This window comes from Muntiacus reevesi, chromosome 20 (assembly GCF_963930625.1).
Source record: "Muntiacus reevesi chromosome 20, mMunRee1.1, whole genome shotgun sequence".
Lineage (NCBI taxonomy): Eukaryota > Metazoa > Chordata > Mammalia > Artiodactyla > Cervidae > Muntiacus > Muntiacus reevesi.
Window position 1 is genome coordinate 45,949,002 of NC_089268.1, and position 10,903 is coordinate 45,959,904.

Consider the following 10,903-nt stretch of genomic DNA (forward strand, 5'->3'; position numbering starts at 1 on the left):
TCCCTGGTGGTGGAGGGAATGAGGGGGGGTGGGCTGGGGGTCCTGCCCCAGCAGACCTGACTTAGCACTTAGCTCTTACCGAAAGGACTTCCTGTATGTGAAAAATGGCGAATTCCGAGCCTGTGTAAACTGCTTTGGAAAGTCTTTGCTTTGGAAGTAAGGAGGATTTTTTTAATGTTTTTTAAAGAAGGAAGTGGAGGTGGTTAGCTGGAAGATTCACAGGAGAGGTCATAGGAAAAGTGTCTAGGTATACATGCTGGAAGGGATTCAACATTTGTTCTTCCGGCTTGACATTCTGAAGGACTAAAGAAGAAAGCATTAGACAGTGTCCATTTTGCAGCCTTTGGCTGTCTAATCTCCTTACGGAAGGCAGGGGAAAATCAATCTCGACAGACGAACGAGAGTTGGTGGAGTCTAAATTCTATTTTCCAAAGCCAGAGAATTCATAACAATGGTGGGTTTGAAAAAAAAAATTCAGATGGAAAGTGTATCCTCAGCTCGCAATGCAGCAATTGTTTTTTAAAGCGGTTATTTATTATTTCCTAGAGAGACTGGTTAACTGTAACGTAGATGTAACAAAATAATGAGGCGAATGAACCCTAACTGTACATACTCTTGACAGAAATGAAATGCACACAGCATCGTAGCAGGTGAAGTGAAGCAGTGTCTATCAAGGCTGTTTTTCTTGGCTGCATCTCAGATTGTGTGGGGGATCCTAACCTCAGGCACAATAGCATTCATAAACAGCCATACATTGCTACTCTTTCTCCAACGACACATAAATACTCATTTTAAAATGAAAACAATCTTATTAAATACCATTCATTCATATCTGGATTTACAGATGCTTGTTATGTTGGAAAACCTGAACCCAATATAATCCTTGCATCCTGAGAAAGATAGAAGGAAATAGTGGGTTAGAGCATGACAAGGTCATGATAAACAATGGTTTCCAAATGCACAGAATTAGTTGTTTTTATTCTGTAGTTGGACATTTGGAGGAACATGATATTGTCACTTTTTCTTTTTTTAAACAACACATTTAAAGAAGCTATGCATACTTTGAAAGGGTGGGGGATCAGAAGGGTTATTATTAAAAATGACTTTTATGACTATATGGATTTGGGCTTTCTCTGTTGTGGCCAATGCACATTTTCTAAAACACATGGTGATTGCTTGACAGGTCAGGTGCCTATATACTAACAACAGTGATTCTCTTTGGATTAACTCAAGTTAGGATACACCATTGAATGATAAGGATGCTTGCTAGGCTGTGCTAATTACCAAGACCGACTTTTGTGGCAACACAACACTCCTTCCAGTTTGGTAGTTATCATTACCCCTTCTATTCTCCAATACCCTTTAAAAATCACAATCCAATCCACTCCTCCCCAAAATCGAATATTAATATAATTTGAGTTCTTGATGGAACTACCATCAGGCCTGCAATGCCCCGCAGCTGAAATAATATTTAAAATAGAAGGGATTTGACATTTGAGAAGTCAGTGGCTTGAAATACCCAGTTGTACTTAGCTAATTCAGTCCTTAACCTCTGGTTTCAAATAAATCAATTACAGTCGATTCCACTTCAGTTCAGAAGTGCACAGGGTTTTAGTTAATTGAATACATTTTATTCACTTGCTAGGAATATTCATTTATCAAAATTTCAAATTTAACATACATTTCTTTACAACTCAGGTTGTGTTGGCTTGCACAATCAGATCAAATTTGCCCTGGTTTCCCCAAATCCTGCTTAAAATCTAAATTTCACCACTCTTTACAAAACAATGTCTCCCCCTTCCTTTCTCAATCAAAAGTAAATGCATCATAATTCCAGGTCAGGTAGGAGTCTTGCTTTCCTCTTCACAAAGAAAAAAAAAATCTCATCTGTGGTCATCAGCCTTGTGTTAAGTTTAAATAGGTTAAGAACAGAACTGGATTAATTAAGTTTTTAAAAAAGTATTGACCTGAAATTAAAAAAAAAAAAATTACGCATGGTTTCCATTAGAGCTCAACTTTGCTGCAGCTGACAGGTATGACAGCATTTTGTGGTCTTAAAGCCGCAGGCCCCTTTTCTTAACCCTCTCCCTTCCTCTGCATCCCCCCTCCGGCTTTTGGAGAAGTGCTTGAATAAATAGCGAATTGTTAACTGAAAGCAGTGCAGTTAAATGTGCCCAAATGAAGTTGTGCTTTAAACAGATATTGATGTATGCAGTGTTTTATATTTATTGTTTGTAGCATCCTGCTGGCAGCAGTTTACTGTTTGGAAAGGAAAGGGGTTAATTAGCGTCATTATCAATCACTAATGCTTGCCTAACGTGTCCAAAGAATAATCAAGTTAGAGGACGGCATGGAGCCAACAGCTGCTTCATCCCAGTTACAGATCCCCTCCTAAGCCACTCACTTGTGGGGTCGGGGGGAGGTGAAGTGAGGGGAAGAACCCTCATGGCTTTGGTAAAAGGGCTATAAAAATCGGGTCAACTCACTAGAGATCCAAGAGGCAGAAAGGACAACATAAATAACCAGCGTTTTCATTCTCTGAGTTACAGGTGCAGAGATGGGAGCATCCTGAGGCAAGAGCACAGATATTTGTCCTCTCATGTGTTTGATTATCCAAGTTGGGCATTTGAAGAAAAGCATCCATGCTTCCCTATCGCTTAGTGCTGTGTGGTAAAAAGAAATCTAAAATGCAAGGAGAGAAGAAATAACCCACACACGCCACGGACACACCCGCCATCTCCTAGCATCACCCAACCGCCCATGTCAGAGGATGAAACCACAGAGCACCAGGTACCACTAGTTCTCACACCCCAGCATCACTTCTTACGCTGCTTAGGGATATTTCTCCTTGTCCATTTCAATGAACAATTCTTTTTTATATTAAACGTGGTTGCTGTGCAGGTATGCCATCTCAGCTTTCTGTTGTTTTTATTACGATGATACTGCCCTCTTTGTCACACACCGTGGGAGAGAAACTGAGAGTCTGACCCTGAAATGGGTTTCTCTTGGAAGCTTGTCTTTAGAAACATTATTTGCTGAGTTCACCAGGAGTTAAGAGCTAACGGCTCCGTTTATGATCAGAGTTGACTCAACTGTTTTTCTGAAGGCAGGAATGAAGTAGTCCGAAGTGGACTATTTACAAACAGAGAGCAATTTGTGTGATTGAAGAGAACTATGATTCCTTTCTACAAAAGCAGTGCCCAAACTCATCCTGGCCCCCATGGACATAGATGAGAAACATTTGCAATCAAATTGGGAACATTAAGTCCTTCCCCAAAGAAGTAATTGGTGTTTCCCATGGAACTATAGTATCAGAGTATGTCCCATGGCGACCGTCAGAGTGAGGAGAGAAAAGGACACTGTAATGGAAAATTGTGTAGTTCATGCAGACGGGGAGGTCTTGAACTTAAAAAAACAGTCTATTCCTTAGGACCATGACTGAGAAAAGGAAAGCAGGGAATAAAAGAGATCTGAGGCTAAACCTAGGTGCCCTATAACTAAGCTTTAAATGTTATTCATGTGTAAAACTACTTTTTTTCCTCTTTGATGCCTGAAAGGATGATGTCAAACCATCTTTGCTTTCACAGAGAGTTTTATTTTTTTAACAAAAGGGCAGCACTGAGCACAGTTGCTGGAAAAATCTATGTTAGAGAAGAAGGAAACTCGGGGTAGAGGGCCTTTCAACAGTAGATACTTATGGATACATACATTTCTCTTTTTCTTTCTCTCCCTCTCTCCATCTTTTCCTTCCTTCCTAAGTTCCTCTCTCCCCGCACCCCTTCCTTCTTTTTCTCTCTAACTACACAATAAATTTAATGTCTTTGGGGGTGCTTGGTAGACTTAGATATTCCACACCAACATCCATTTAGAAGTGGGAATATTTTCAACCGCAGGTCAGGGATTTTTCTGAGTGGCCCAATTCCAGGCTATGCTTTTTTTGGTGCGTGATTTTTCTATGGAAACAAAGACTCTATCTGCTAAATTTCAGTAACAATCTGAAACACAGGCCCTCAAACTGAAGGTGGAGTCTCATGGTCCAGCCTCTGCCCATCACAACTCCCTCTGTTGGGCATCCATCATCACCCTTAACTTTTGCAAGTGGAAAGACCCCTGGCCCTGGGTTTCCTTTGGACCCGCATGTCTCCAATCTCTTTCTCTCATGAGCTGTTCTGGCTCATCACCCTTTTAAAATCCAGCCTATCTTGGGGAAATGTACACACATATGTATACAAATTTATTTACATTCATATCTGAGGTGTTTGGTCAACCTAAAGTTAACTATCATAGCTTAAAAGAATTTTTCCTGAGGCTCAGAGTTAATGCCAGGATCGAATTTCCGTTTTACCTTGTCAGCTACCAAATCCTGTGTCAGGATCCACCTCCCCACCCCATCTCTTTTTGGAGCCCCCGGGTCTGGGCTGAGCTTTTGTCCCCAGCATGGAGTCGGCCTCCAGCGCCAGATCTCAGCTCCAGGCTCCAGGCTCCCGCCCGGGAGGAGGCTAGCACGGTCCGTACCCCCTCGGCGCTGGCCTGGGAGCCTTCTTAGCTCAATTTCGAGGCAAAAAAAAAAAAAAAAAAAAATCCTGCCGCGCGCCCCCTCGGATTAAGAGCATCTTGCTGCTTGAGTTCGATGGTCTGGAGTAGGAGGTGGGAGGCGAGGCGGTGAAGGCTGGGTCGGGGGCCAGGAGGCTCCAGCCCACCCGGGGTGGGTCGCAGGCGCGGGTGGGGGGCAGAGGAGGCCGGGAGGGGTGTGGGAGGCCTGGGCGGTGGCCCGCGGGCCCTCCTCCGGGTTAGACCCAATTAAACTGCAATAAAACCCCGAGATAGAGGTTTGGGACTTGCCAGCTTCCCTTTTGCGCTCGCCGGTGCAGTGAGCGAGAGCTGGGAGGCTCCAGGTCAGAGTTTTCAGGGCCTTTTTCACGGGAGTGGCGCTTTAATTAATGACTGGAGGCGAGATCTGGGCAACTTTCTTGCTCCACGACTCCCAAGGCGGCGCGAAGTTTCAGACTCCCGGCCCGGGTCTCTAAACTGATAGGAGCGGCGTGGGCCTTCGACCTGGGGACCCACACCTTCTCTCGCCCACCAGGCCTGCCGGAGCTTTCCACCCTCAACCCATCTCGGCAGAGCTGTGACTGTCCGACCTCTCCCCCAGGCTTCCCTTTCACCGAGGAGACCAAGACCCCTCCTGGGCCGGCGCCGCCCGCCCACAGCAGGACAATGACCATTAGCCATCTCAATCTTTACACTCTCATTAAGGCCTTGTTTGGTTGCGACAATTCAGTTGACCTTCCAATACCCGTTTGAGCCAGCATCCCAGACCAGAGACCATCTTGGGAGTGGCAGGTTCTATGGAGGACCACTTATGTGAGCCGCCCTCCCCCCGCCCCCCACGCCCCGGGTCTCCGCACCCAGCAAGGATCGCCCATTAGGATGACCCCGGATGAAAGCCTTGGGTGCTGATCCTCGCCAATCCCAGGCCGATTTGCACTTTCGCTTCCCCTCTTCCCTGCCCCCGCCTCCTTCCTCCCCCTCCCTCCTCTCAACACTCGCCCTCCTCCCCCCTCCCTCCTCCTTCCTTTGTAAAAATGCGCTCTGACTTTTGGGGCGGGGGCGGGGAGGCTGGCTGGGCTGGGCTGGGGAGGGGGGCTTCGCAGATAGTTGATATTCCGGGTCCAGCAGCTCTCCGCGCTCCCATTCTCTAAGCTCAGCCGGGGGGAAGTGTCGCCCCGGGCCAAACATATGCTTCTTTCCAGCGCGCTAATCCACCTTCAGCGTGGAGGCATAATTGCTCGAGTGTCCATGGATTCGCGGCGCTTTGTCCCTCGCTGGCTCCCATCAGCCCTGGCACACGCCATTTCAATCAAATCTTTTCAGAAAACTGTCTCCTTTTATCAAGTCCCAGCCCCTGCGAACGACCGGAGCATTTAACAAAACACCCTCGGTGTTCCGCCCGCCTCCCTCGGCCCTGGCGGAGCTGGGAGCTGAGATTATTGCAACAACTTTTCATTGAGTTCAGCCTCTGAGAAGGGAGAGAGAGAGAGAAAGGGAGCAGAAGAGGACGAAGAGAACAACGACAAAAAAGCAGCATGAGCATCCTAGACACACACGTGTCTTTTTCTAAAGCCCTGGGTCCTGGTGTCAGGTGTATTGGAAAGGAAAGGTCAGAGGTCAGCCTCAAAGTGAAAACATGCTTCATCTGTTATATTTTTCTTTGGAATTACAGAAATCAAGTGCCTCTGCCGAGTATTCCAGCAGTCCAGTGGGTTAAAAAGACGGGCAGAAACAGGCTTGGAAAAATGGTCAGAGAAGAGGGAAGGACCACGCCTGAAGGATGTTTTTGAATAGTCTCTTTCTCAAAAAACTCTCACACACACAAAAAATCCCTCACGTTGAGCCCCATGTAGTATCCCCTCTCTCTCTTTTGTTGCCAGCGAAGGGGATAAATGGAAGTTGAATCTGAAGATCTCTGTCTTTATGACAGTACTCTCTGGGTAAATATGCAAGTCTTACACACTCCCGATTTAATATCTTGACTGGATTCCCAGCTTCGGGAGAAAAAAGAAAAGAGAGAACCAGAGATTGAAAAGATGAACTCTGGATAAGACCCTACAAGGAGATCTTTAAAATATTTGTAATGCTGTACAGAAAAGTAATGAACCCAGATGCAAAAGACGAAGCACCAGGTTTGATTTTGTGTAGCAATTATTATGCAAATATACACAAAGAGAAGAGGTTGTAGTTCTATCACAAGAACACAGCTTTGCTGCTTGTTTATAAAATGAGAACCTCAGAGTAATGAACAGTGTTCTTCAAATCCAGAGTCACCCACAGTGAGACCGATTTCAAGGACTTACGTAATTTTCTTCTACAGCAATTTATTTCCTGATGATGGAGGAGAAGAAAGGCAATGTGGTTGGACATGACCACTTGCTCTACAGTCTTAGAATACAGCAGGCCTGTATGGTTTAAAACTCTATGGGGTGTTCTGGTGACTCCCCTCACTCCTCACAAGTCCAAGTTAAGGAAACTACGAAAGGCTTGCAAGTGATAAGGTCTTCCTTGATCACATAGACCCCACAATGCCAATCCCAGTAGCCATGGTCCAGTTCCAAAGTCAGATGAAATCCTTGATGTCCTCTCCATTAACCAAGTGGATGAACCAAATTTGCTGTGAATGCCAAGGTCCAGGTGTCTAAGTCAGACCTCCATACCCACAGTTTAAATAGGTGATTGCAGATGTAATGCCTGAAGTCGTCTAAAAATGTCCAGGCTGTGAGATGGGAAGGGATTGGATTTAAAGGGGAAGGCTGTCCCAACTCACTCTGGAAGCTGGGAAATTTCTTAGCTAAATCTTGAGAACTAGAAATTACTTTGTTATGAATATGAAACACTAAAGGATGGTGGAAATCTTTGGAAATTTAAACCATGAGGATCGTCAAAGGGAAAAAGAGTGAGTTTTCAGTTTTTATTCATTTGTGTATATTATGCTCTTTTTGTAGTTATAGAACAAAAGAAATGCACAGTAACATCAAGACTTCCTCCAATTCAATTCTCTTTTCATCTCTGTGGTAAGGTTGGGGGTGACGAGGGGGCCGGAGGGGAATTCAGAAGGAAGCCATTATCTTGGAAAGGAGAGAGAAGTTAAAAACCATGATGGCAAGGACTGTAAGAACTCTCCAGTGGGGAAGATCATACTCAGTATACATAGTTGTTACATATTCTCTCAATTTCTCATCACACCCTCCATGGTCAGTTGAATGGGCTCCAGCAAAGAATGTGTTTTCTGGAATATCAGGGAGCATGGAAGTGAGGAGTTCTAACCTTGAGGATATTTCTCCAAGTCAAAATGGTCTTGAAGATTCCCATTAAGTTCGCAGGTTGGGAACTGGGTGGGTTTCTCCTCTTACATTGTGAGACATAAGCGGGTGTCTCCTGAAACAAGGTGGGATGAGGGAGACTGATTATGGGGAGATGAACAATTGCAGGGGGCTTCTAACCACCCCCCCCCGGGACTCTGCCTAAAAAAGTTCCAGGAACAACAGAATAGAGGAAAGTTCTGATGAGGGAAATCTAAAATTAAACCAATCCTTTAAGAAGGAGACCATTCTGAGGGGGATTTTTCTTTTTATTTTCACGTGAAGAGATACAGATCTCACCCAACAGCACTAGTGTCCAACTCTGTTTCAAGGCTGAGAAGCATCTTGCTGGGTTGGTTCAGGAAAGCTGGGGAGAGCTGTCAGGGATGCCTGGACCGGTCATGCCCCTTGAGGCTCCAGAAAACCCATGTGTCCCTCAGCGACGTGGCTTAGAAGGGGAAGAATCCACCTGCTTGTTTCTGAAGGGGCTTTTTGCTACTAACCCCACCAGGAGGTCTGAGGGAGAAGCCTGGAGCACAGAGATGCCTCAGACAATGGTGGGGTTGGGAAATTCCTCCCCAGCCCTTGGAAGTCAAGAGAGTCAAGTCCCTGGTCTGTGTGCAGAGCTAGAGCTACTTAGAGAAACTGTGTCAGTGGGTGTTAGTAAGTATGGAGAAGGTCCTAAGAAAAGGTAGCAAGAAGAGTTCCTTCCAGAAGGAAACAGGAGTTCAGAGTATCCTCCTGAATCCCTCTCCCTCCCTACCTTCCCTTCCCTCCTCGTTGAATATTTTGGCTGAACTTCGTGTTCCTTTGTATTTCTCCCCTTTGCAGAGAAAACCTTAAGAACCTTCTACTAGGCTTAGATTTAACCACAAGCCTTACTGAATCTGGCTTATGAAAACCAGACTTCTCTACGAGACGGGTCTTCTGGCAGCAATTAGTCTGACTTTTCTGTAACAAAATTCTTTGTAATGCCATTCAGAAAACCAGTTGGTAGGAGTGTGTGTGTGTGTGTGTGTGTGTGTATGGGAGGGCTCGCTGGGGCGGGGATGGTGGTACAGAAGGCCAATTTGTCTGATCTGGTGGAAAAAGAATCCCAATGTTAGCACATTAACTTTGGGAGCTGTGAAATATTTAATTAGTGCACTGGTTGGGATCCTATTAAAACTGACTCTATTTCTGAAGACTGCCCTGAAAATCTGCATCTTCCTTTCCTGGGTACAGAGTAGAAAACAGCATGGCCATCTTTCCTTGGCGCTGAATTATTTCAGTTTACCGAAGCAATTTATCTTTAAAAGCAGCATTGTCTGGAACGAAAGAAAGAAAAGATCCAATGAGTAAAATATTCCCATCTAGAAGACTTTATGGGTGGACAAGAGAAGAGAGTGCTTGGGTCCAGGAAAGAACGGTCTGCCTTCATCCAAGCAGTGACCTCCCTGTGTCTGACTGACGGGTAGTCACAAAGTCCTAGAAACGCCTTCCTATTGGCCTCCTCCCCTGCATGTATTTAAGAATCTAACCCCATAACACACACACACACACACACACACACACACCCCCAAACAAGAGACCTATTCATCCAGTCTGCAAAGCCACCTCTCTTCTCCTGGTTATGCAAATACTAAATTGAATCAAGGGGCTACAGCAGTTCAGCCCATTGCTGAAATATGATAGAAAAAAAAAGTTGGGTGTTCCAAGGAAATTGATTCCAACAGTTCATTTTCAGTCGGGGTGGACGTCTGTGTGTCTGGAGGTGGAGACACAAATCCATCTTTTTGAAGTTGTGGCTGCCAAGCTGGGAAGCAGCTCACAGGTTTTGATTCCCCACCTCCCCGCACCCCCCTCCGGCCCCCCCGGGGGGGGGGGAATAAGATTTTGAGTCACTTAAGATGCAATGAAGAAAACTCTGGGGAGCCTGTCGCAGCGGGTGGGGGAGTGGGGAAGGACTCTGGTGTGAACTCTCTGGCATCACGGTTTCCTCGCCGTTGACAGGACCCGAGGTCCAAAGGGCCAGTTCAATTGCGAGTCGATTCTAGCCGGGGAAGCGGTCAGCTCCTGTCTGCATCCTGCCCGGGAGGAGGGGAAGGCGGTGGAGACGGCTGGAGGAGAGCCCTCTGAGAGCAAACACGCGCTCCCTGTCCCCTTCGGACCTGGGGGCGCTGGGACCTTCCAAAGAAAGGACAGGGTCGCCTTCTCAAAAACTAGCGGACGCCCTGGGCGTCCCTTCTCCTTTCCAGGCCTCCGGAGTCGTCGACTGGGCTCCCTTTCTGGCAGCCAGGCTGCGCTCCAGACCTCAGTTTCCCTGATGCGCGGACCAAGCCGGGAAGTTTCCAAGGGGCCGGGGACGCTTGTGCTTCGGGAAATCGAAGTGGGGACCGGGGTGGGGGGGCGGAGGAACGGGGTCAGCCTCTTTCCCGTAGTCCAAGGCGGGGTTCCCCACGCGCGGGCCCCAGTAACCCAACCCCAAGCCCAGAACAATAAAGGCAGGACGCGGCGCTGGTTCACCATCTCCATCTTGAGCACCGTTAAAAAAAAATCCAATCTTTCTACACACCCAATACATCATTTCAATAAGAAAGACTTCACTTTAATAAAGATTTAATACGTTAAATCTGTCCTTGTCGCTGATTGATGCTGCTTTGTCTTGAAAACGATTTGGGTTTTCTTGATCCAGGATTCTGGGGGCAAGGCTGCAATTCAGAGTCGGGGTTGTTATTATCGTTGGGTAACACTACCCAAGGAGGCGAAGCCCCGCGTGCGCGATGATACACACGCGCGCTCGCACGCTCGGAGGCCCCGCTGGCATTTTCTCCTTGCGCTTCTCCAGCGTGGAAACCTGGAAAGCTTTTCTCGAACTGCCCGGGACGTGGGGGGAAGGGGAATCGCAAGGGGAGGGGGCGCGCGGGCCGAGCGTCTGTCGGAGAATCATTTGCCCTGAATCACAAATTTTCACGGCTTAAAAAGAAAAGGTAAAGCTAATGTCTGGCTCAATTAATAAACATGGTAATTTCACACCCGGAGAAGGACATAATTTCATCCGAGCGCTA